This window comes from Meles meles, chromosome 1, assembly GCF_922984935.1.
Source record: "Meles meles chromosome 1, mMelMel3.1 paternal haplotype, whole genome shotgun sequence".
NCBI lineage: Eukaryota > Metazoa > Chordata > Mammalia > Carnivora > Mustelidae > Meles > Meles meles.
The window spans coordinates 55,856,129-55,883,538 of NC_060066.1; the positions used below are offsets into that span (position 1 = coordinate 55,856,129).

Consider the following 27,410-nt stretch of genomic DNA (forward strand, 5'->3'; position numbering starts at 1 on the left):
CAGTCTACAGGAAGAGCACACTTTTCTACACACAAGTCTGGTCATATCACATTGTACCCTTTAAAGGCTTCCTGAGGCCCTTAGGACAAAAACCCTCGTCTTTGCTATGGCCCTCCATGTACTACATAATCTAGATCTTTCCTACTCTCATTACTTTGTATCCCTTTTCCCTGACCCTCTTTTCTTCACCAGCCTTTCAAAGATGCCATAAAACCTTTCCTGCATAGCAGTGTATCACATTCTATTCCTTCTTTTCAGAAAGCTTCTCTCCCACTTACGTCCCCAGTACTACCCACACTGAGTTGGCCCATTGTCCAACACTTCTTGACTCAAGTGTCATTTGTTCAAGGGTGTTTTCTGATCTTCCATACTAGAAACTACCATTATCCTAAGTAATAACCCTTTACCAATTCTTTCCAAAACAATCTACTTAAATTTCACAGGAACAATTTTCTATTTGCATTCATATTACATTTCTTTAAGCTATTGTTATTGAATTACATAATTAAAGTGTCAAGTAAAACTTGTAAAACAAGTTGTAAAACTTGTAAAAACAAGTATAGGAACAAACTCAACTGATGTAATAACGGCACAACTGAAGGGTGAGGACAAAAGTGAGTGTATTAGTGAGTAGCCTGCTAGTGTTTAGCATGACTAGTGTTTACCTCAGCCATTAAATTTTATAGAGTAATGGAAAGTGGCAGGGAATGAGGGGTGTCAGTTAAATACGGGGTTCATTCTTAAAAATTCTGTGAGGCAGAGGCGCCTGGGTGGCTCAGTGGTTTGGGCCACTGCCTTCGGCTCGGGTCATGATCTCGGGGTCCTGGGATCGAGTCCCACGTCGGGCTCTCTGCTCGGCGGCGAGCCTGCTTCCCTCTCACTCTCTCTGCTTGCCTCTCTGCCTACTTGTGATCTCTGTCAAATAAATAAATAAAATCTTTAAAAAAAAAAATTCTGTGAGGCAGGGACATGTCTGCATTGGCTTATTGATATAAAGCTATGGTCTAGCATAGTCAGCACACAAAACACAGTAGGTATTCAGCAAAGATTTTGCAAATAAATGAATGCAAAAATACATGAACACATTTGTAAATGGTCTGTTGGCTGTTGATCACATATCCTTCACATCTGCTTCACTGATATTGTCTGGAACATTTGTACTGACCTTCTTGTTCTTTGCCTTGCAAATAATTTCTACAGCACTCTGTAATTGTATTGGTAATTGTGTTGTTCAAAAAGCTCTAATCCACAAATTAAGTGTGCTTTAGAGCATGATTAAACTTCAAAAAGCAAAATTACTGAGGAAAATCCATTATTGCTATCTAAACAGTTGAACCACTTTCCAAAATATTCATAAAACAAATTGTTCTTCTAAAAGGCAAAAATGAAAATTGTTCATGGTTTACAGAAAGGCTAAGTTAAATAAAAAAATTTTACCGAAGCTTAATGGGGCAAAGATAATATATTCTCTGTATAACTGGGAATTTAAAAAAAAAATTATTTACTTATTTGATAGAGAGAGGGCACAAGCAGGGGGAGTGGCAGAGAGGGAGGGAGAAGCAGGCGCCCAGCTGATATATGGGCATTTTAAACTTATTTTAAACATTAAGTTATTTAAACTGAGAAAAAATGTGCATGGAACTTTATTTAGTAAACTCATTTTGAATAATAATGAATTAAAACTGTAATTCAGAGAATTAAATTTGAATTGATAATCACAGGTAATTCTTTTAATTATACTTAGTGAGAATAAAAGGGAAAAAGCAGGCACACCTTACCAAACACAAGCATAGTAGGGCATACTTGATCTTTTCACTTGTTCTCTGTTTTGTAATTGTTTATATTTTCTTTATTACTTTCTCAAATTACAAAGGTATTACATGTTTCCAGTGACAAGTATAACCATGGGGGGCATATAAAAACAGTTAAGATTCTGAACACACACCTGGATAGCCACGACTTTGATTCCTATATGTACAAACATATATCATCTATAGCTATACAGATTTGTAGATGATACATAAAGTAGGCTATGTAATATATGTATAGATTATGTTACTTTTGTAAGAACTGAATCATACTAAATCCATTAATTTGAACTTTGCTTTTAAATTTTTACTAAGATTATAGATCTTCCTTTAGTTCAGTATATATACATGTATTTAATACATCTACCTATTTTGTTTTTTTAATTTAAATTAAATTAGCCAACATACTAATATATCATTAGCTTCAGATGTAGAGTTCAATAATTCATCAGCTGTGTGTAACACCCAGTGCTTATCACATCAAGTACCTGCCTTAATCCCCATCCCCCAACCACCTCCCTTCCAGAAACCCTTGGTTTATTTCCTATAGTTAAGAGTCCCTCATGGTTTTTAAAGTAGTATTATTTTATCTACTGACACTATGAAATCCTAAGTGCCTAATGCTGAAAAATGTGTTTGTTGGAACAAAAATACTTTTGCTTTATGCTCTCTATTAGAAATTCAAGATAATAATCCTTCACAAATATTTAATGTTAATGGATGTGAGAGACATTAACTTGCAACATTTAATCATATTTACTCTTCCAAACATGGAAATGTTTATCAAATAATACTAGAACTTTTAATACCTCTAATTGTCACACCAAAAAACACTAAGAGGATCAATGTTTGGATAAACTAGCTGATCTCTTACAAATTTCATTTCAAACTTCCCAGTCATATTATATTCATTTCCCTGGTTGCACAAGTTTTGAAGAGTTTACTTTGTGCTAAGATACACTGAAAGAAGAAAATAAGAGAAAGGCGACAACTAAATTATTTCATAGCACTAACCATAATAATGTCTATAAATTTATACCACCTACTCCACAAATATATTGGCCAATTATGCCATTTCTGCAGGGATCTCAGTCTAATAGAATTCATAGAAGAATTACAATGATAAGGTTCAGAAAAATAAAATTCTTTTTTCTTTTCTATCATAGTTTTATAGCAGATACGTTTTTAGCAAGTTTCATTTCCTTCTATGACAATTCATGTGGGAAAAAATCTTTTTTCCTCCCCATGTCAGAAGATACAGTACTCAAAATGCTTTTTATTCTGTCCTGAATTTCAAGCCTTTGAGTCTTAAAGAAGCCAGTGTAAAGAAAGACATCTTCTTTCCAGAACTTACCTTTTAAAGTTCTCATAAATAGAAATGAAGCAATAATAATGCTTTCAAAGGGCACTCATAGAATAGAAATCTTCTTCATCTGTACTCTAGCTAAGGAGGATGAATGCTCCAACCTTGAGACACCCTTTTATTTTGTTTCCATGTGGATGAACATCTCTTGGATAGAGCTACTACAAAAGAAATAGGCAAATAGCCCAAGTCATATTCATTTAATACAAGTGTCCATGTTGATTATACTATATCTTGAAATGGAAGCATCAGTAAAAGAAAATTCAGATGCAAATAAACAGAATTTCAACTAGTGATATATTAATTTAAAATATAAAAGTGAAATATAAGAGCTATTATTAGCTATAAGCAGCTTTATAAGGTCAAGTTTCTTTTTTTTTTAATTAATTTATTTTTTTCAGCGTAACAGTATTCATTGTTTTTGCACAACACCCAGTGCTCCATGCAATACGTGCCCTCACTATTACCCACCACCTGGTTCCCCCAACCTTCCACCCCCACCTAAGGTCAAGTTTCTAAACAACTTTGTTCACAAAATTAGAGACCACCCCGTCCCACACTCACATAGGAAATGAAAACAGCTGATTTTAACTCTATTGTGTCATTATCTGAAAAAAGATTTATATAATCTATGAAGAGTAATAATCTGTAAATTCCTTGCTCAACCTTAAATATATGGTGAGGAAAGCAATTTTTTTCAGAAAAGATATTCTACTCCAGTCTTATTCCCCCACAAGAATCATCTATTTTTCTATCAGTCACGAAAAAAGTTATACTGCAGTGCCAGACTATTTCCCAAATCTAAGAGAATTAAAATATTATGGGATAATTTTTCATTCATATTACCTGTCTGTTGTAAATAGAGGTGGTTCTTTGTTCTGGGTTGTTCTTACTCTAGATCCAGAGTAAAGGGCCCGTTCTCTGGAATATTGCTGGTCCCAGTGACACAGATAAAGAACTCTGGAGAATCTTGTGCCAGACAGAAAATTTCATGCCTCATCTCCCCTTCACAATTCACTGGCCAAGACTAGTCACATGGCTCCATCCAGTTACAGGGTCAGGATGACCAGTCCTGAGAGGTTAATGAATGCCTAAAAGAAAGAAAAACAAAAATGCTTTTGCTAAACAACACTAATGAATATTACAGTCCAACATACTGTCTACTAAATACTCATGTACTCTCTCTCCTTCAGAAAAGAAAGATGTATCCTCTCCTACCAGGGAATCAATTCCACAACCCCATCCAGGCTTGGCATCAAACTCAAACCCAGCATCTCTCTTGTAACAAGTGTGTCTAGCTCCTCTTGATCTGTAAACCAATGGACTAAAAAGTTATCTACAAATGTCAACCCAATATTCAATGGTGAAACAAGGACAGAATAACAACAATCACACAATTGTCACACATTTTTTCGTCAAATCTTATGGCTTATTTGGCAATATAAATCTCTTTAAACCTTTGTAGGCCTTTTCCTTATTTAAGTCAGCTCCATATGTGCCATCATTTTTTAGTCATCCTTTCTTAGATTTACTATCTTTTTGTTATCGTATCACTTCCACCCCTCTTTTTTCTCCTGCCTCAATTACAATCCTTTTAGATTTTGGTTGGAGAGTCACATGCTTAATCTCTTTTCTCTCAGTCATTTTGTTCAAATGAATATGCCTCCTGGATACCACAGCTTTATTTGGACCATTGCTCTAAGATTTTTTAATTCACTCAGAGATTTTTACAATGGAGTTGGCAGCCACATTTTAAATTTGAAACTTGCCACAGAATGAATTCTAACTGGTCTTTATTTGTCAAAAATTGTCTCAGTTTTACTTTTCATCAGTTTTGGATGAGAATTAGCTGCCTCTTACAAAACTCTGTGGTTAGAACTCTTAACTCTTTAATTACCACTTGTAAGTTCATTCTTTTCTTCTCTCTCTCATTTCTCTCTGTATCTCTCTTTATCTGATTTCTCTCTCTTCTTCCTCTTTCTTCTAACTCCTCTCTGTCAAATATAGGAACTCCACATATGCTTTCACTTTTCTGGCTTACAACTTTATTTTTTTCACTTTTCTGGTTTACAACTTTATTCCCTAAAGTTACTACTTCACTTAATATATTATCTGCCTATCAGATGAATGTAGATTATGGTTTTTACCATGTATTTAATCACTAAATAACATGAATTACCATCCTTCTAGCTTCAAATACCAGTTTCCTTACTTTCCATTTTATCTGTCCTAAGTAATAGACAGACATGGTAGTTATTTTATGTCTCCTAAGTAATAGACAGACATTGTAGTTATTTGGTTGTAATAACACCAGCTATTGGTAACAACATCTGTATCGGTAATATAGATTATGCTGTGATAACACATAATCCCATAATCCTAGTGACTCTATATGGTTAATTTTTTATTCATATTATATGCTCATTCATATTACATGTCCATCAAGAGTTAACTGGAAGCTCTGTTCTGGGTGTCATTACTCAACAACCCAGACGACAAAGGAGCTACAATCTGAAATATCTCTGAGCTCTGAAGGGTCTTGGGCCAAGAGTTAAGTGCTCTGTCCCAGAAGTGATATATATTGCTTTTTCTCAGGAGTCATTGGAGAACTACCTATGCTACTACCTGTGCTAAATATCTGCATACTTCTATTCATGTGGAAGATTGCCTAGGACTTCCAGTTGAGTTCAAACACTGGGAAGTACCAGCAAGTAACTGGAAGACAGGAGAATGAGTGTCCTTTCTTCTGGGGTCATTGTGGACAGCCTGTGTTCTTCCAATTTCCAGTCAGGTAGCCCTCTCCATTCAACTACACTCTTTAGATTGTAAAACCAGATAACCATTCCCTCCCCTTGTCCCTTCAGCCCTAGGAATAACATATCTATCCTGCTGCTGGCCCTATGGTTCTGCCTTGTCATTTATTGGTTTCTGTAATCTCTGTCACCATCTAACAATAATATTTTTATTAAACCTTTCTCAATTATTCTGTTTTGCCATTTTTTTTTCTTCCAAGATCCTGACTAATCTACCACTCACTTAAGAGGGAGCCAGAAAGTACAATCCAAGTACTTCCCAGAAAGTAGAGTGCCATTATAAGTTTTTCACTAAGACCACTAATAACCACTAGAATGTTCTCTTCACCAAAACCCCAGCTATATTTATTAGCTGGGTAATAGTATAATGTCAAGAATCTGTCCCTACCATGGTGAGATTTGTCAAGCCATACATAAAAGTAAGATCAGGACAGACAGAACAATTCTCAAATTCACTTCCTAAACAGATAACAAAGCTCATATTTGTGTACAAATATCATTGACAATCACTTCTAACTCTCAGTATTTAAAGTTGGTAAATATGAACCAATTCTCCAAAACTCTATCCCTAGCCTATCTCTAACCTAGCCCCTTCTTTATAAATTCTGCTCTTAAGAAGAATCCTTATTGCCTCCTTGACTCTGCAAACACTGAATTCTGCATGTATATTTTGACTTGTCCTTTGGAAACCTATAAAATTCTCTCCTTACACAGCCAATTTAAATTTTCAAGTGAAAGAATTTAGTAAGTCCAATTAGTCACCATTTTTATTATTTGGACAGAGATTTTCTTACAATATGTTTCCACTAGCTACTTTCCAATATATAGCCTGATGTCTGTGAGCCTCATGACCTACCTTAGTACAATAAGCTACAACTAGGAGAGTTATATAAAATCATGCAGAGAATTCAGTGGTTAAAGAATCACCTAGAATAGATGAGATCTCCTTATAAGAAGTGCCTGTAGGTGGGGCATCCATCCTGAGGTTTGTCTTAATGTTATAACAAAATCTCAGTTATAAATTGAAAGAAATATTACCAAGAGTCAGTTATTGCTGGCATATTATGCTTCATGAAATAAAATATCAGAACCAAGCAACTGAACAGAGTTGTTTTTTTCTTAAGAAAAAAATTTTTTAAGACAGAGAAATATAGAAACTAGAGGGCTATTTAAGAGAGGTGGTATTACTTAAACTAGTGATTCCTAAAATTTGGCACCTGAACCAGCAACATCAGCATCAACTTCTAGAGGACCTGTAAGAGATGCAAATTCTTGGCCTCTATCCTAGACTAATTGGATCAGAAACCTTAGAAATAGAACCCAGCACTCTCTGCTTGAATTCACCTTCTAGCTAATTCTGAAACATCCTGTGGTTAAGACCTCTTGTCCTACTCCAGTGCTTCTCAAAATTAATGAACAGGCAATCAATTGGGTATTCTGTTAAAATGCAGATTCTGATTCTGTGGGTCAGGGATAGGACTTTAGATTCTGCCTGTGTAACAAGCTCCCAGAAGATGCTGATGCTACTGGTCCATGGGCCACATTTTAGTGTCAAGGCTAAATTACCAGTCCTTCAGAATATAATCCATTTTGTCATTGTTAGCCCTTGTTCAGAATAAGTAATTTCCTGGTATTATTGGGAACACCTGTGCACAGATCCATTTACTGCAAAAAAGAAGAATTTGAAACACCTTTTAAAAGGATCTTTTGGGTTCAAAACATCATGCTGTTCTTACTGAATGTGCCTAACCCAACAGCAACTTTTCTGTATTCTGTATTCTGAAAAGTATACTTTTCACTTTTTAGTGACTTGCTTTCCCTTAAGGAGCTACCTGTCCAATACAACCCTATAACTCTAACTCTGAGGCTGATGACCACATCGTGTTGTACTCCTCCCACCAAAGCAGTTGTCTGGTAACCCAGACTGCTAGAGCTTTATTCCCACTGGAGCAACCTTATGTCACAGCTTCCAGCCAGCAATTACAATCCCAGACCTTTAACTTCCTTCCTTTCCTAACCTCTCAGTTTTAATAAAAAAACGCTTAGGCAGAATGGTAAGGTAGCTTAAACTCATCTTCTAAAAATAACTGTTTCAGATAATCTTCCTTTCTGCTTCTTCCCTCTTATTGACTGGACTTTGTTCTCTCCATAGGTGGTCAGAATTCTCCCCAAAAATGCTCAGCTATACCTGGTTTCATAATTACCCTTTCTTCCCCAAAATTTCTGTTAGAAACCCAGTTCCTTCAAAATCTTTCAGTTTTCTGCCTTCAAGTAGAGCTATTATGTAATATATTCTCATTAAGGCAACAGTGATTTATAATAATTTATTTTACTACCCCACCTAAATACATTTACATTTTAATGAAAGACATCTGTAAAAGAAAATCCAACAGTTCATAAACTTTGGTGATTGTAAGAATCACCTGGGAAATTTGTAAAAAATGCAGACTCTCAGGTATTGACTCAATCTGTTGAAATCTCTGACGTGAAGCATAGTGCTTCCATGTGAGAATTCCTTCCTGATGTTTCTCAGGAAATGTGAATGTGTTTCCCAATGCAGAGAAAAAAATCATTTTAAAAAATCAGGAACACAAGAAAAGGTATTATAATTTTTTGCAAGATATTTAAGAAAAGATTTTATGTATTTATTTGACACACAGAGAGAGATCACAAGTAGGCAGAGAGGCAGGCAGAGAGAGGGGGGGAAGAGAGCCCAATGCGGGACTCGATCCTAGGACCCCGGAATCATGACCTGAGCCGAAGACAGACGCTTAATGCCTGAGCCACCCAGGTGTCCAATTTTTTTGCAAGATTTAAAGTTTAACAATGGACATAAAGTCTACCCTGGTTTAAAGAAATACACTGACTCAACTCAAACAAAAGGAGAAAACACTGATGTTCAGAGCAAGAAGTCAAGATCAACAATTCTAGGAACCAGTGATGTAGGAAAGATATTAGTGTTTGAAGCCGATGGCCAAGAAGGAATTCTTGAGACATCTTGGTGCAAAAAGTTGTTTTTTTTAAAGCACTGGGACAGGATCTATGGGCAGAAAGAGCTGCTCTGGGGTCACGAGGAGTGGCCCATTAAATACTTTCAAGTTGGGAAAGGGTTAGAGATAATGTAAGCCTCCCAGGTATTTTGGAAACAAGGTTTCCAGGATCCTGAGGGGGCTAGCTATTGTTAGAAAAAGGTCATTTATGACTGTTTAGTAAAAACTTAGTAATGAGACTCTTCAGATGTGTATTGGTGGGTCACAGGCTTGGAGGATGATTGCCAACACATATCTTGGGGGCTAGAGATAAAGGAAGTTTCCAAAGCAATTTTTATATGTCAAAGTAGACTTACAGGATCCTGGGGATGGAGCTAAGATTGCCTTTTGCCTTAGCAGAGTATCAGTATGGAGGCAGCTGAGTTTCTAGAGGAATGTCACTCTGCCTGTTTCAAGGACTTGTCAATGGGCTGTAAGGAGTAAGGAAATTTAATAATTTTTCTTCTGCCTTTGATTCCCACATCAACCAGGGCTAGAGAAGTTAGAAGGGAACTAGCTAGTAGTTAGGTTCCCAACAGTCAGTACTGCTTAGAGCTGCTGCCATATTTAGAGTGTGCATTCATGGTCCTGTCTAGTGCTAACAGTAAGTCATTATTACAATTAATATAAATATTAATAAGTGTGTGTAATATACTTTGTACAAATTTTATGAGGGGTATCTCAAGAAGGAAGTTTTAGAAGCAAAGTTAGTCTTTTCTGAACATAATTCCCTGTACTGCTATAAATCTTGCTTAGGACATCCAGCCATTTTGTCATTTAAATACTACTCAGTAATATTCCCTGGCATTTCTGGTATTTGAATATATGTTATAGGTGAATAGAGATTAATGGAAGTAATACAAATATCAACCAGAAACAAACAAATACAATCAGAGCAAGCAAAGTATTTTCCTAGTATAAGAAGAAAATAGCTTATATAAAGCATATGTATCCTCATGTCCAACTTGACGAAGTTTTTGAATGCCTTCCTAACAATTTAACAAAAATCAAAGGACATTCTCTACATTCAGAATATCTGTCAAGAAAAAAAAAAAGACTATCATGTTAACAAATGCTTGGTAGGTTTTAAAATTTCATTTTAAAGCAATTTTAAAATATTTAATATTTGTGGTATTACCTTTCCATTTTTAATGATTTTCATATATTCATTTCATATTAACTTTCCCATATTGTAACAATATATTAATTAACAAGGAAAAATAACCATGTATTTATTGTTTGTTTGTTTTTTTTTTCACAGAAAACCATTGAATTTTTTGGGATAACCATATGACAGATAATGATTCATTATATATCATTATTGTCACTCATTATTACTTAAAAGCATGTGAATAAAAATGTTACCAAAAATACAGATAATTTATAATTAAGGGAAAGCAATTTCTCACTCCCAAATTCCAAATCCTAGTAATTGACAAACCCAGTGGGACACAGAAAATTTTATCTTTCACAAGCATCCCAGGTCACCCTAATATGTGCATCCTATCCTAAGTGGGCAACATGGCAGAATACTACCTAATGCTGATGGAAACAACCAGAGTCTCAGGGATTTAAGGGAAGCAGCTGAAAGACTTGCGGAGGCACTGGGGAGTGGGACTTCCTGGTTCCTGCCAAAATCCTTCAAATAACACCATAGAGATTGTACCTAAATCTGATGGCTCACATATGACTTGAAGATAGTATTACCTATTTCTACGGTTAATGTAACAACAATACATCAGATCACCTTAGAATCATGCCCGTCATATAATAATTCACTTCCTCTTAAGCCTACCATCTACCTTATCCTTCCATGAACGCTGACCTTTATAATTATTTGTTAGCCACAGACTTGAGCACCTTACTGTTACTCAACAAATCCCTCTGTGCCTCCTAAATATCAACAGAAGCCTGAGGGCTTGCAGGAGACAGCCACTGAGGTATGTGTTGAAGGAAACTAGAATGTCTGGGTTGCTCTGCACGTTAGAACTCAGCTCACACCTTTGCAGTAAACATGGATACTACATTCTTTATAGCAGATGCCAAAACGTTTCCAGATTTCCAAAGCGATGGCTATACAAATTTGTGCTTTGAGAATTATAGTCGTAAACACAGAAAAGCGTGCCCATAAACGGTAGTTAGGACTCTTGTTTGCTTTTTATTCTACATTAATTGACTTAACCAAATGATTTATGTTTATATAAACTGTAATTTCAACAGGATGTTAAAAAGTTTCCAAGAGAATGTATTAAATAAACTAGCTTTGTTATGAAACACTGCAAAACACGGAGCACTTTAATCTCAAAAATCTTATCTCTGTAAGTCAGTATATGACTTTTCCTCTATATAATTTCTAGGAAAGTAGGCAGTAACTGTACTGTACTTGTAAGCGGTAACCTAAAAGTAACTGTAACCATAAGCTAAGTTGTATTAATCACTATATATTCCTTATTTAGGAGTCAGTTAAAAGAAATAGATGGTCTTAGGAAAAGGATTAAATATATATTTCCACATCTAATCAGTGTGTTGGCCTGGCTCTTAGAGCACTTCATATCTCACAGACATGATTCACTAATGTTTTGAATCAAGCTACATCTTTGCTTCCTAATACATACATATTTTAAAATATTTGCAACATTTTATTCTTTTGGGACAGATAAATGTCTGCAAATGATGGCTATGTTGACTTAGCACTTTCAAAGTTAAAATCTGAGCTAGCTACATGTGGATTTATTTTCATAATTGTATATCACAGCTTCTTTCTTTTTATGGAAGACAGAATCTTTTTTAAGTTTATTTCTGTTTAGTAACTGCTACACCCAATGTGAGGCTTGAACTCACAACTCTGAGATCAAGACCTGGGTTGAGATCAAGAGTCAGGCACTTAACTGACTGAGCCACACAGATTCCCCTATGGACGACAACTTTTACTCAGCTTTCATGTCAGTGTGCCTGAAGCCTTGCCTGTGCCTTGTGCTCTGGAGATACTCAGTAAGTATGTGCTGCATAAAAAAAATTCATGAGAGTCAGATGCCCATATTCTTTCCTTAGGGTTCTGGGAAAGTGCTTGTAGTCTCCTCTGCAACCATTCTAGTGTCTCCTACTACTGACCTGTGGGGAAGTTCTTCCTTGCGTATGATGTAAGTCATTCCCACAGTGATGGAACATTGTTTGTCCTTGCTTTGGTCACTGAACTTCTCAAGGTTAAATATGACACACCCTTCACTTTATCCTCAAAGTGTCTCAAGTGAGGCCCAGAATAGAGGGATTAGATGTTCAAGTACAAATGAGTCAGCACAGGGCAGAGCTGTTGTCCAGGACATTACTGAGTGCTGAGTTGGAATCCAACAAGAGTTGAATCAATGTGGGGTGATTTTCATGAATATTAAGAATTACATTCATCAGAGAAGCAATTGGTTATCATACATAGGCTTTTTGTTTTTTTACACAGACATTTTTGCTCTTTGACACTTAAAAAATTAAGGTATGGTGTATATACAATAAAATTCACCCTGGTTCATAATGTATAATTCTGCAGTTTCTGACAAACACACTACCATGTAACCACTGCCACAATCAAAACATAAAACAGCTCCTTCACTCCAAAAAACTCCCATGTGACCCTTAGTAGTCAACCCCTCCAACAGCTCCTAGTCCCTTGCAACAACTGTTTTATCTTCTTATAGTTTTGCCTTTTCAAGAATATCATAAAAATGATTTGATTCCAGATTTTGATTTGATTTGATTCCGCATTCTTTCACTTAGTAGAATGCATATAAGAGTTATCCATGTTATGTGTAGTTCATACATTACTGAGTAGTAATTTTATTTCTTTGTATGGATGTACCAGATTTGTTTATGCGTTCTCCAGCTGAAGGATATTTGGGCGATTCCCAATTTGGAGCAATTATAAATAAAGCCACTATAAATATTTGTGCACAGATTTTTGTGAGAGCACAGAATTTCATTATGCTTGTATAAATACCTAGGAATGAGATGGCTGGGTCTTATGGTAAATATAACTAACATTGTGAGTCTACCAGACTGTTTTCTAAAATATCTGTATCATTTTACATCCCCAGCAGCAGTATATGAGATTCCCAGTTGCTCCACATCCTAACCTGCACTTGGGATGGTCAGTCTTTTAAATTTTAAACCTTCTAGTAGGTATACGGTAGCATCTGGTGGTGGTTTTATCATTTCCCTAATGGCTAATGATACAGAGATTTACTCTCATGTTTATTTGAGATTTGCATATCTTCTCTGAGGACGTATCTACTTAAATCTTTTATCCAGGGGCACCTGGGTGACTCATTGGGTTAAGCGCCTCTCTTTGGTTCACCTCACAACCCCAAGGTCCTAGGATCAAATCCCACATTGGGCTCCCTGCTCATCGGGGAACTGGCTTCTCCTTCTCCTCCCTGCTCCTGCTCTCTCTCACTATCTCATTTTCTCTCTTTCTCCCCAATAAATTAATAAAAATCTTTAAAAATAATAAAATAAAAATAAATCTTTTATCCATTTTGTATGGGGCTTTTTTTGTCTGAGTTTTGAGATTTTTTTAAAAAACACATTCTACATACATACAAGTTCTTCTATATGTGATTTGCAGATTTGTTCTCCCAGTTCATTCTCTTAACAATGTCTTTAGAAAAGGAGAAGTTCTTAATTTTAATGAAATACAATTTATTGTTTTTTCATTTATGGTTCATACGTTTGGTGTCATAGCTAAGAAATCCCTGTTCTATCAGTTTCAGGTGTACAATATAGTGATTCACCAATTTCATATATTACTCAGTGCTCATCAAAATAAATGCACTCTGAATCCCCTTCACTATACCTATTTCACCCATCTCCCCTGTGTTAACCATTAGCCTGTTCTCTATATTCAAGAGTCTGTTTCTTGTTTTGTCTCTTTCTCTCTCTTTCTCCCCTCTCTGTTTTTACTTTGCTCATTTGTTCTGTTTCTTAAATTCTACATATCACTGAAGTCATATGGTATTTGTCTTTCTCTGACTTATTTTGCTCAGGATTATATTCTCTAGCTCCATCCACGTTGTTGCAGACGTGAATGCTAGTTTTTAAAATGTAGTCACAACTGGGAAACTATAATTATTTCAGTCATGTTGTTAATGTTTTATTTTGTTTTTAATACATAAATATCTCATAAAATAAGCTTGGAACTGTTCTTTCCTCTTTTATTTTTTTGAGGAGTTTGAGAATGATTGATATTACAGTTCTTTAAATATTTGATAGAATTCACCAGTCAAGCCACCAGGTCTTGGACTTTAGTTTGTTGGGAGGTTTTTGATTACTTATTCAATCTCCTTACTAGTAATTGGCCTGTTCATATTTTCTATTTCTTCATGATACAGTGCTGGTAAGTTGTATGTTTCTAGGAAATTATTCATTTCTTCTAGATTTCTCCAATTTGTTGACTTAATTTTATGATAGCTTCTTATGATGCTTTGTACTTCTGTGGTGTCAGTTACAATGTCTCCTCTTTTATTTTTACTTACTTGAGTCATCTGTCTTTTTTTTTTTCTTGGAAAGTGTAGCTAAGAGTTTGTCTATTTTGTTTATTTAAAAAAAACTGTATCTACTTAGTTTCATGGATATTTTCTATTGTCTTTTTAGTTTCTATTCATCTCTCTCTGCTCTGATCTTTGTTATTTCCTTCCTCTTCCTAACTTTGGGCTTTGTTTGCTCTTAGTTGCTTGAGATATAAATATTGTTTATTTGAGATCGTTTTTCTTAATATAGGCGCTTATCACTATAAACTTTCCTCTTAGAACTGCTTTTGCTGCATCCATAAGTTTTGGTATACTGTGTTTCAATTTTCATTTGTCTCAAGATATTTTTATATTTCTGACTTTTATCCACTTGCTGTTTAGTAGCATATTCTTTAATGTCTACATATTCATGAATTTTCCAATTTCCTTTGTGTAACTGATTTCTAGTTTCACACTGCTGTGTTTGGAAAAGGTGCTTGATATGACTTCAATCTTTCTTAAATTTATTAAGACTTGTTTTGTGGATTAACATATGATGTACATGGAGAATGTTTCATGTGAGCTTGAGGAAAATGTGTATTATGCTTCTTTTGAGTGGAATATTCTATATACATCTGTTAGGCCCATCTGGTCCAGCAAGTAGTTTAAATCCAATGTTTTCTTACTGATTTCCATCCAGATGATTTATCCATTATTGAAAGTGGATACTGAAATACCCTCCTATTATTCTGTTGGTATTTTTCCATTCAGATCTGTTAATATTTGCTACATATATTTAGGTGCTCCTACGTTGAGTCCATAAATATTTATAATGTTATATATTTTTGATGAATTGACCACTTTATCATAATAAGATATTTTTGTCTCTTGTTACAGCTTGGCTTAAAGTCTATTTGTCTGATATAAGTATAACCACCCTTGCTTTTTTTTTTGGTTTCCACTTGGATGGAATATCTTTTCTCATCTCTTCACTTTTAATCTATGTGTTTCTTTAACGCTGAAGTGAGTTTCTGGTAGGTAACATATACTTGGTTCCTATTTTTTTTAATCCATTTAGTCAGTTATGTCTTTAAGTTTTAATTTGTTTATTTATTTATTTTGAGAGAGATAGAGAATGTGAGGAGGGGCAGGGGTGGAGGGAGAGAGAGAATTTCAAGCAGGCTCCATGCTCACTGTCAAGCCCAATGCAGGACTCAATCTGAGGACCCCAAGATTACAACCTGAGTTGAAATAAAAAGTCAGAAGCTTAGCTGACTGAGCCACCCAGGCACCCCTCTGTGTCTTTTGAGAGAATTTAGTCCATTTCGGTTTCAAGTTATTATTGACATGTGTGAACTTACTGTTGCCATTTTATTATTTGTTTTCTCACTGCTCTGTAATTCCTTTCTTCCTCTCTTGCTCTCTTTCTTTGTGATTTGATTAATTTCTACAGTGGTATGCTTTTTCCTGATGGAGGGTAGGAGGAGACACAAGAGCCATCCTCATAATGAATCACAATGTTAAATGTTACATTTACTTCAAGATTTTTTTATTTAGTAAAGCCACTCTTTAAAATGGGTTTATTCATTATTTAGAAGTTGAAGATCTGATTCAAGAATTCAAAGATGAAGAGAAGTATAGAATATAATATATTTAGCTAAGTTAAAATTGCATTTTCCTTACTTATTTGCATATCAAATACTTAATTCTTGCCTAAAAGATCAAAACAATTTTGACAACTAACACAGATAATTATTTTGGGGGGGAGTTCTTTAAAAAGTAAGTACATACGAATAATTTGTAGCTTTACAAACAACTTAAAACATTTTTATTAGTCAAAATTTCCAAAGGTTACTTTGAACACAAAATCTTTCAGCAATTTATCATTTTGTTGTCAACTCTTAGTTTACAGGCATGCCTTATTTTATTGCACTTCACTTAAATGAACATCACAGATTTTTTTTTTTTTTTTTACAAATTAAAATATTGCAGCAACCTTCATCAAGCAGCACCATTTCTCCAAGAACATTCACTTACTCAGTGTCTCTGTGTCACATTTTGGTAATTCTTGAAGTATTTCAAATTTTTTCATTATTGTTATATTTGTTATGGTGATCCATGATCAGTGATCTTTGACATTACCAGTGTAATTGTTTTGGGGCACCACAAACAATGACCCATATAAGACAGTGAACTTGATAATGTGCGTGTTCTCAGTGCTCCACCAACCAGCCATTCTCCCATCTCTTTTCCCTTTATTGGATCCTCCCTATTCCCTATTCATATTTCATAATATGAAAATTAGGACAATTAATAACCCTACAATGGCCTCTACATGTTCAAGTGAAGGAAGAGTTTCAAGTCTCTCACATTAAATCAAAAGCTAGAAATGATTAAACTTAGTGAGGAAGGCATGCTGAAAGCTGAGACAGGCTAAAAGCTAGGCCTATTGTGCCAAACAGTTAACCAAGTTGAGAATGCAAAGGATATATTTTTGGAAAAAAATTTAAAAGTGCTATTCCAGTGAACACAGGAATGATAAAAAAGCAAAACAGCTTTACTTCTGATATGGAGAAAGTTTGAGTTGTCTGGATAGAAGATCAAACCAGCCACAGCAGCTCCTTACATCAAAGGAAATGAAGAGCAAGACCCTAACTTTCTCTTTAATTCTTTGAAGGCTGAGAGAGGTGAGGAGTTGCAGAAGAAAAGTCTGAAGCTGGCTGAGGCTGGTTCATGAGGCTTAAGAAAAGAAATCATCTACCATAACATCAAAGTGCAAGGTGAAGCAGCCAGTGCTGATGTAGAAGCTGCAGCAAGCAAGTTCTCCAGAAGACCTAACTAAGATAATTAAGGTGGCTACACTAAGCAACAGATTTCAGTGGAAATGAACTGGGCTTCCATTGGAAGGAGAGCCCATGTAGGACCTTCACAGTTAGATAGAAGAAATCAACACCTGACTTCAAAGCACAGGCTGATTATTATTAGGGGCTAATGCAGCTGATGACTAGCTTGAACCCCAGCACTCACTGACCTTTCTGAAAATCCTAAGGTCCTTCAGAATCATGCTAAATCTAGCCTGGCTATGCTCTATGAAGGAAATAACAATATCATGTCATGCCTGCATTACAGCATATCTGTTTCAACATGGTTTACCGAAGATTTTAAGCCTATTTAAGTTGAGAACTACTTCTCAGAAAACAATTTCTTTCAAAATATGACTGATCATTGACAATGTACCTGGTCCTCCAAGAGCTCTGATGGAGATGGACAAGGAGAGTAATGTTGATTTCATGCCTACTAACACAGCATCCATTCTGCAGCCCATGGGTCAAGAACTCATTTTGACTTTCAAGTCTTTTTTTAAAAAATACATTTCATAAAGTATAGTTGTCTTAGATAGTGATTCCTTTGATGTATCTGGGCAAAATGAATTGAAAACTTTCTGGAAAAGTTTCACCATTCTAGGCGACTTTATGAACATTCATGATTCATGGAAAGAGGTCCAAATATCAACATCAATAGGAGTGTGGAAGAAGCTGATTCCAACCCTCACTGATGACTCTGAGGGGTTTAAGACTTCAGTAGAAGTAACTGCAGATGTGGTGGAAAAAGCAAGGGAGCTGGAATTAAATGTGACTGCATTGCTATAATCTTATGATAAAACTTTAACAGATGAGGAGCTGCTTCTTGTGATGAGCAAAGAAAGTGATTTCTTAATATGAAATCTACTCCTGGTAAAATGCTGTGACGATTGTTGAAATGACAATAAAGAATTCAGAATATTACATGAACCTACTTGATAAAGTGGCAACAGAATTTGAGAAGATTGACTCCAATTCTGAAGGAAGTTGTACTGTAGGTAAGATATTATCATACAACATTGCTACAGAAAAATCGTCTGTGAAAGGAGGAGTCAATGCGGCAAACTTCATTATTGTCTTATTTTAAGAAATTGCCACAGACATCCCAACCTTCAGCAGCCACCACCTTAGTTAGTCAGCTGCCATCAACATCAAGGCAAGACCCTCTACCAGGGAAAAGATTACAACTCACCAGAAGCTTGGGTGGTGGCATTTTTTAGGAATGAAGTATTTTTAAATTAAATCATGTACATTTTTAAAGACATAATGACATTACACACTTAACAGACTACGGTATAGTCTAAGCATAACTTTTACATGCACTGGCAAACAAAAATTTGTCTCACTTTACTGCAGTGGTTTCAAACCAAACCCCCAATATTTCTGAGGTATGTCAATTGCTATGTTAATTAGACTCCTCAGGAAGGTAATTTTCCTTACCAAAATCCTACCTATATCTTCAGCCAATAAACTGTTTCACAATAAAATATTCCAGAAGCTATGTCCTTAAGATCTAATGTCTATAATGTGTAAATGAATACTTCGAAAAAGACTTTACATCAACAATGACAGATTAAGCATTTATTATACGCTGAACGCTGTGCTATCCCCAAAGGATATAAACAAATAAATAAATAGCATGGGTCAGTGGAGGTGTTGACATTATAGTAAGTAAATTATGAAATATCCAATTTGTATGACTTTTTAAAGTCTCAAGTGAAAGCACCATCTTAGTTTTATTTTTAGATTGCTGTTATGGATTTGTCACAGATTAAATTGTCACCCACAGAAAAGCTTCCATAAGAGAAGTAATTTAAAAGAAGCAAGGTATACAAGTAGGAGTTTAAAACTTTTCCTACACCCTGACTAACCAATAACACAACTCAACTAAAAACAAATCTTTTAGGAAACGAAAATTTACTGTTTGGTTTATTGCATTTATAGGGAAAAAAATAGCTGGCTGATTTTCTTCCTTTTTCAAAAGGAGGTGTCATATGGATACAGCTTCATGACTTGGGGAATAAGTCAGATACTGTCTATCTTGAATGAATATCCCTTAATGAATAACCTTAAGATTATAATGTTTTCCTCTCTTTTTGAATAGTAACACTCATTCTGTGGAAACAAAGAAATAATTTTAAATGGATCAAATGAAATATACCTTTTGAAGTCCCTACTTAATTTATATACTTTCACTTTCACAGGACACAGCTGAAGTAAACACTGAAGTTACGGCACAGATTGAAAAAGAAGATCATGCACAAGCATTATCAACAAGACCCGAACTATGGAAAGAGCTCAAACGTCCATCCAACTAGTGAATGGAAAAAGAAGATGTGGAATACATACACAATGGAATATTACTCAGCCACCAAAAATGAAATCTTGCCATTCACAATGACATAGGTGGAACTAGAGTGTATTATGCTAAGTGAAATAAGTCAATAAGAGAAAGACAATCATAGGATTTCACTCATATGTGGAAGTTAAGAAATGAAACAGATGAACATATGGCAGGTGGGGAGACAGAGGGAGGCAAACCATAAGACTCTTAAAGACAGAACTAATGGAGAGTAGATGGAGGGAGGTGGTCGGGGGATGGGCTAGATAGGTGATGGGGATTACAGAGGGCACTTGTCATGTTGAGCACTGGGTGTTGCGTGTAGGTGATGAATCACTGAATTCTACTCCAGAAACCATATTGCACTGAATGTTAACTAACTAGAATTTAAATAAAAATTTGAAGAAAAAGAAAATCATGCACATGTACGAAAAGATTATGCATTGTGCTAAAATGGAGAAAATGTGAGCCAATTATTTTACCCTGGCACTCCTGCACACCTACTTGCTAAAAGAGAAAACAAAACAAACTTTCTCCATTTGTCTCTCCTCTTTTTTCTCCCCTTTTCACCTTCCTCTCCATTTGTCAGAAACTCATATGAGAAAAGGAGTTATCAGGATTAGCTCTGGAGACCCAGATTTCCTTGGTTTGCACTCATCATACTCAATAGCTTGGAGTAAACAAAGATTTTTTCATGCCTCAGTTTAATATTCTGAATACAATCAGTTGGAGTATTTCAATATGGTTTATATATTTGGGTAAATGTGATTCATCTCTGACCCTCATATTTTATCACTTTGAAAATAAATCTCTCACTTTTGGAAATGTCTTTTTGGTCCAGCATGATTATAAAATGATGTTAATTTAAGGTAGATTTAGTTTCAAGGAATGTGTTATTTGCTGCATGAGGATATTTGTTAATGCTTCACAGTTTATTCCATTATAAACTGACACACTTTAACCTTGATTTCTTTTCTTGATTTTTTTCTGGGGGGGAGGGGCGGGGGGGAGAACAGAGGGAGAAAGAAAGAATTTTAAGCAGCCTTCACACTCAGCACAGAGCCCAATGCAGGGTTTGATTTCATGATCCTGAGATCACGACCTGTGCTGAAATCAAGAGTCGCATGCTTATCCAGTTGAGCCACCCAGGCACCCCTCTTTTCTTGTTTATTTGGCCAAAATCATACCTCAAAATATACACGGTATGTAGTAAATTGTCATTTGTAGATGACCCGGTAACTATATATATATATTTATACCCTTATAAGTGCCATGAAGTATGCATTCAAAGAATTAGAAAATGTATGCTAAGACTTACAAGATCGAATATCTGACCTTAAGGAGCATTCATTTACAGTGAAGAGGATGGAATCATGAAAGTTAACTAAGAATGCCAGGCATTAGTTATAGACTAAAAGTTCTAACCTAGATCAGGCAAAGGCAAAATCCCTTATTGCTCTGGTCACACAACCTGGTTTCTCTAGGATAACCTCAGTTTATATCTATGTCTTGATTTAGGCATTTCCTTCATGCAAAGGTGTCCAAGTTTGGATGATAAAAGACTCCTGAGGGAAACTCCATATTGGTGTGACATATAAAATGTGTGCTATTTTTGTTAGAAAAGAGGAGAGAGAAATAACATTATGAGGCACAGGAAAGAATGATATAAATGTTGGTTTATCCCACAAATATTCAATTAATTTCCTTCTTTCCAGTCAGGACAGTTGGTATTTGGCATCAACACTGTCATGTGAACTGGTCTGTCGTCTGTAATTGTGATGAGAGTTTGTTTACAAAATTTCTGAAAGATGAGACTAAAATGTCATAAAACCCCATAATTTGGTTCTGGTTTAAGCTGGCAATTTAGGAAGATCCTGAACTCACCTCCTCCCAGGGGAACCCTGAGTTTACAGTTGCACATGGAACTATTTCCTCTTAAAAACACATGAACGCTGGGGGCGCCTGGGTGGCTCAGTAGGTGAAACACCTGCTCTCTGCCGGGGTCAGGGTTCCGAGGTCCCAGGCTCAGCCCCCTCCACACCCTGCTCAGCGAGGGTCTGCTTCTCCCTCTCCCTCGGCCACTCTCCCTGCTTATGCTCTCTCTCTCCCTTTCAAATAAATAAATAAAATTTAAGAAAACAAAACACCTGAACACTGGCTGAGGGACAACTACACGTAGAGCAAACTAGAACCCAAGGTTGAAGCAGTGAGGAGAGGCTGGAACACAATTTCACCACGACCTTCGACCAGGAGGGTACTCAAAACCCAAAAAAGTGTTCAAACCCCACATGAGGCACTCCAACTTTAAAGGCATGCATGGGAGAAACTCCCAAAACACCTAATTTTGAAAACCGATGGGGCTCGCATCCCGAGACCCCAAGACTCGCGACCCAAGAAAGGGCTCTTAAACGGCTTGCACACTTGAACTCCTCCTACTTCGAGCCCAGCTCAGAGGCAACGAAAGTGAAGGAGGCTCACCTGCTTCTCTATTGAAGCGTCAGTCTGAGGATCAGGCGTCGAATATAACTCACACTTCGAGACGCCTGCTGGAACACTCTGAGAGTGGCGGACCCGAGCGCCATCTTCACGCACCTCCTTTGCGTCGCTCCAGACGCTGGGACTCTATGGAAGGGAGCCTTTCCGTTCATCTGCGGCGCGGACCTCTGTGCTGCCGCCTAGCGGACGGCTCTAGATCGCCGGCCTCTGGAGGCCAGGGGAGCGTACACTTCCGGTCTCCAGGGACTCTAGAAATCAGTATCACCCAAGAAGGAGCTCATACCCTTGTCTGGCATCCCAGTTTTTGCAACTGCTGTTAGAGGACACTTCTACACAAGGCCCGGCTCGGGCTAGTGTGGTTTATCCCTGTGTTGCCCACAGAACTATGACCAATGGAGAAAGTTTCCTAAACAGTTACCACCTCCGGAGTCTAGCAAGAAACAACAGACTTAGGAGCTCAGTTTCTCTGCGAAGGAGACCTATTTTCTAACCATCAAGACTGTGGCCTCAACGGTAGGCTTCTTTTTAAACACGCATTGGGCCTGCTTGTAATCCTTTCCAGAGACCTCAGAGGGCTGGTAATGTCTTTGAGCTCACCTTCTGCTACACTGCTGGCTTCTAATGTCTCCTGGAGAGGACATTTACATGCCCATGTTCCCCTGATGTTTATGTCTGGTACCCCAATTTTTGCAGCTGCTGCCCAGGGGATGCTCCTTGATTGCATGACCCTAGTGACCAATGGAATGTACGTTCCTGGGTCCTGCAGAACCTTGGCAACTCAGGAGACGATTCTTCTCAGGCTACCACCACCAAGGCGCCACATAGAGATGCCCTGGAGTCTCTGTGTGAAAGAAGCCTCACTGCTTGTTCTGGAGCTTTGGCTTGTGGCACAAACTTCAGGCGTGGCACACATTCAGTGGTCTCTAAAGCTGCCATACAGATAGCCAACAGATACATGATAAGATGCTCTTCATCTGTAATCATTAGGGAAATGCAAATCAAAACAGAATGAGATGTCACCTCATACCTGTTAGAAAGGCTACTATCAAAAGGACAGAAAATAACAAGTGTTGGCGAGGCTGTGGAGAAAAGGGAACCCGTGTGCGGTCGCTATGGAAAACAGTATGGAGGTTTCTCAAAACATTAAAAATAAAGCTACCATATGATACAGCAATTCCACTTCTGATTATGTTTCTGGAGAAAAATAAAAACACAGATTTGAAAAGATACATGCACCTTTGTGTTTATTGTAGCGTTATTTATAATAGCCAAGGTATGGAAACAACCGAAGTATCCAATAGTGGACAAGTGGTTAAATAAATTGTGATGATATATTTGTATATTATTCAGCCATAAAAAAGAACAAAATTCTGCCATTTGCAACAACATGGATAGACTTCTCAAACATTATGCTAACTGAGATAAATCAAAAGAAATGCAAATATCATATAAGCTCAATTATATGTGGAATCCAAAAATATATGTTAAAAAAAAAAATCATGGATACAAAGAACAGATTGGTAGTTGCCAGAGGAAGGGATGGGAGAGGTGGGAGAGAAATGGGCAAATTGTTTTGGTTTTGTTTTAAGGGAATAAATTGCATAAAAAATAAACCAGTTACTGGTCTTCCTGGCATCTCATTTTTAAAGGTAACTTGACACACGGTTAGAGATACAATTTGGAAGAAAAAGCCCCACATTCAAATCTCATTTCTGCCCTTTCTTGGCTCTGTGAACATGAGAAAATTTAGCATGCCTTTATTTTTAAATTGAGATAGTGCTTATAAGATTTCAGAATAAGGAGTACACTTGCTGTGATGAGCATTGGGTGTTGTATGGAAGTGTTGAATCACGAGATTGTACGCTTTTGAAACCAATATTGGACTGTGTGTTAACTAACTGGAAATTACATAAAATCTTTAAAAAATAAAATTAAAAATGAGATTGAATATGTGAAAGCACACAGTAGATTCCTTGGCTAAATGGACGTGATCAGTCAAAATTTGTTGGCTCTAAAAATGCACAGCATGCTCAGACTCTTGAAATATAAACAGATCTATGAACCTGTCAGTAAAATCCCTACAGAAAAAAGCAGACTGACACTTGCAGCCACTCTGCCAAAGCCAGGTAAATGCAGGGTAAATACACTCATTCCCAGGCTCAAAAGGAGAACCTTGCAAGTATCAGAAGAGGAGCCAAGCAAGTAGGCCTTGTTTGACTTGCATAGGCCTCTGGTTCTATGTCAGTACCCCTCAGGAAGCGTTGAAGTCATTTTCACTAAAAAAGTACAAGTAAAATAAAGACAAAATGGGAATAGTTCCAAAATTGGTCCCAAATAAACGACAGCATTAAAATATTCTCTTTTTCAGGAAGCTTTGAACTGCCTTGATGACTCAGTCTTCTATCTCAAAGTCCCTTCCCGGCCTCTGCTCCATGGTAGCACGAAACGGTAAAGTTAATCCTCATAAGTCACCATGAACTTAGTCATCATATGGCCTCCACATTTGCCTTCTAGTTAATGGACTTGCAATGAATAAATAATGAATAAATAATCTGGTTCCAAAAGCTCTGCATGTTTATTCCCCCTAAGACTCATCCTATTGATTCTTTTTATGTTCTGATTCATAACTTCCCTTGCGGATTTTGGAGAAATTCAGTCATATTTGAAAAGAGGATGAGGTTATATTCAGTTAAAGAAACAGCTACTACTTACTATCTGGTTTGAGATCTGGAGGCAAATTTAAAAATAAAGAATTATGCTTTCTCCCTTACATGGTAACTGAGATCTATGCATATCTCACAGTTCCAGAGAGGATATTGATAGAAAGCCTTCCAAGTAAACATCTAGATCCCCCGGAATTTTCCACCTCATGATGATAGGACTGTAGAACAATTCTTTCAAGTCACAAATTAAGAAGTAGAAGACATAGACTCAGGCTTTAGCTCTGTCTTTAAACGGTTCTATAACTTTGGGCAATTTCTATACCTCTGACGCTTGGTTCACCGTTCCGTACAATCAAAGAGTAGAGTTATAGTTTCTCTGAGGCTCCTTATCGATCCCAAAAGTCTGTAATTCTTCCATTCTAAATCGATCAAGGAATCCATACATGTTTAAGAAACTCCAACTAAATTCAAGAGACATTTTAACTCTTTCTCATATACTCATTTTATATTATAGTCTGCTCAGTATATGATAGTCAGTTGGGATGTGGAGCAATTTTGATAAGAAAAAGCAGCCAATGAGTATTCTGCACCTGCTCTGTATTAACATGTATTCTTATAATTCCTCCATCCCAAATTTATCTCAAAATTTTCAGTCCTTTTTTTTAAATCAACCCTATAATACTAAGAAGTTCTTGACAACTAGTTGATCAACCCTATAATACTAAGAAGTTCTTGACAACTAGTTGAAGCCTAAGTCCTAGTAACAAAATATCCTTTTTGACATCCTTCTTTCCATTTATTTCTCTGAAAATATCAGATATTTTCTTTTTCGTAAATGAAGTATTAATTTGTTTTTCAGAGACCTCCTGTTTCATGAAACATAACTAAAACTGAAAGCTAAGATTTTTAAAAATGTAATGTCATACATGGGCTGACTAGAAAGTAGGAGTCATGGAGAAATAGTCTCTCACCCTGTGGCCTGCAGTGTACCCTTATGGATTTGGTCTTAACTTTTTCACAGAGTACTGAAATAATCAGATGGAAGAAAAAGCCTAAGGCCAGCCCAAGATCAGAAGTTTAACCAGAGATCTCACTAAAAAGCTAGAATGTTTCAGTTTCGGGGTGAGGAGAAAGAAACCCATTCCCTACCAACCTCACTCCTTAGTAAGGAAATTTGCATATCTCCAACTCTGGTGAGGGACCTGGGGGTGTGGAGGTAATTGGGAGAGAATTCCTTTTGAAATCATAGGTGCCTTTTCCAAGGTCTGCTGCATATGTTCACACTACCTGAGTTTTCACAAAGGAAAAAAAAAAAAAAAAAAAAAGGCAGGGAATTGGTTTTAAGAGGTCTGGCTCCCAGGCATATCGCAGAAACAAACACAAACCTTTCTGGCTTCACAGCTAGTTCAAACTGATTTGGCACAAATGAGCAAGATTTTCTCCTTCTTCAGAAACTTTAACGCTGCCTTCAGAGAACCCTGTTTTATACTAGCTTTATAAGAACGCTGTGATCGTGATGTGAGAAGCACCTCTTGGGTTTATGCAGAATCATAACCTGACCAAGCAGGAGCATCAGACTTCCAAGAAGGCTGTCAAAGAATGCTGAGGGATGAAATTCCAAAGACACAAAAGAGATAGAAAGATACCGACACACAAAATACACCAAATCCCAAAACCACTGTGAATGAGATGCAGAAGAAATATGGGAACAAAACTAGCAGGCAAGAACTTAAAAGATTCTTTGCTTGATTAAATTTTAGTCAGACTCTTGAACTTCTCCTAGGCTTATCTGTGCACTTCCTTACAAAATCCAGGTTTACCAAGAACTCTGCAGGTGAGTTCAGCCAAAACTCCCCTTAATATCTGATCAGATTCTTCATCCCTCATCTGATGTCTGATCACCTTGCCTGTCTTCAGCAAGCATCCCCTTACCTCTGAATTTCCTCTTAATTTTCCATATATTGCCCCTCACCCTGCTCATTGACTATAAACTCTGTTACTCAAGGTAAATCGATATGTAGATGAATATTTAATTTATAATAGAATTGACATGGAAATTCAGTGAAGGAATAACAAAGATTTCAGTGAATGCTGCTAGGACAACTGCTTATTCATTTAGGAAAAATATTGAGTACATAGAAAAAGCAAATTCATATTATTCAACTCACATGTGGAAGACGGTTATGGCAATTTTTGAAGAAAATTTGAGAGACCATCTTTATGGTAAGACCCAAGAGGAAACAAGATTGACAAATACAACTACAATAAAATTAAACACAGTTTTACTAAGACATTCCCAAAATTGAAAATCAAGATATATATTAGAATATATTCACCACTGGCCAGAGATTAGAAAATAGAAAATACTGGGAACTTAATAAATTACTTTTTGAGAAGATGAACACCTCCAGTGTAAAAAAAAAAAAAAAAAAGAAAGAAAAGAAAAGTAGGCAAAAGAATTGAGTAGGAATTTACAAAAGGTGGAAACAGGAATGATCAATAAACATTTGATAATATATTTAATCTCATTAGAATCATGGAAAT

General features: G+C 36.5%; 1 long non-coding RNA gene across 1 annotated transcript; it reads right to left on the reverse strand.

Annotated features, from left to right (window-relative positions):
- Nucleotides 1–3,186: 3,186 nt before the first annotated feature.
- On the reverse strand, nt 3,187–22,276 carry LOC123948826. Its single transcript, XR_006819993.1, has 3 exons — nt 22,186–22,276; nt 4,018–4,262; nt 3,187–3,332 (listed from the first exon to the last, which is right to left on the reverse strand). It is a non-coding gene; the product is annotated as an uncharacterized LOC123948826 (long non-coding RNA).
- Between the last annotated feature and the right edge of the window lie 5,134 nt (nt 22,277–27,410).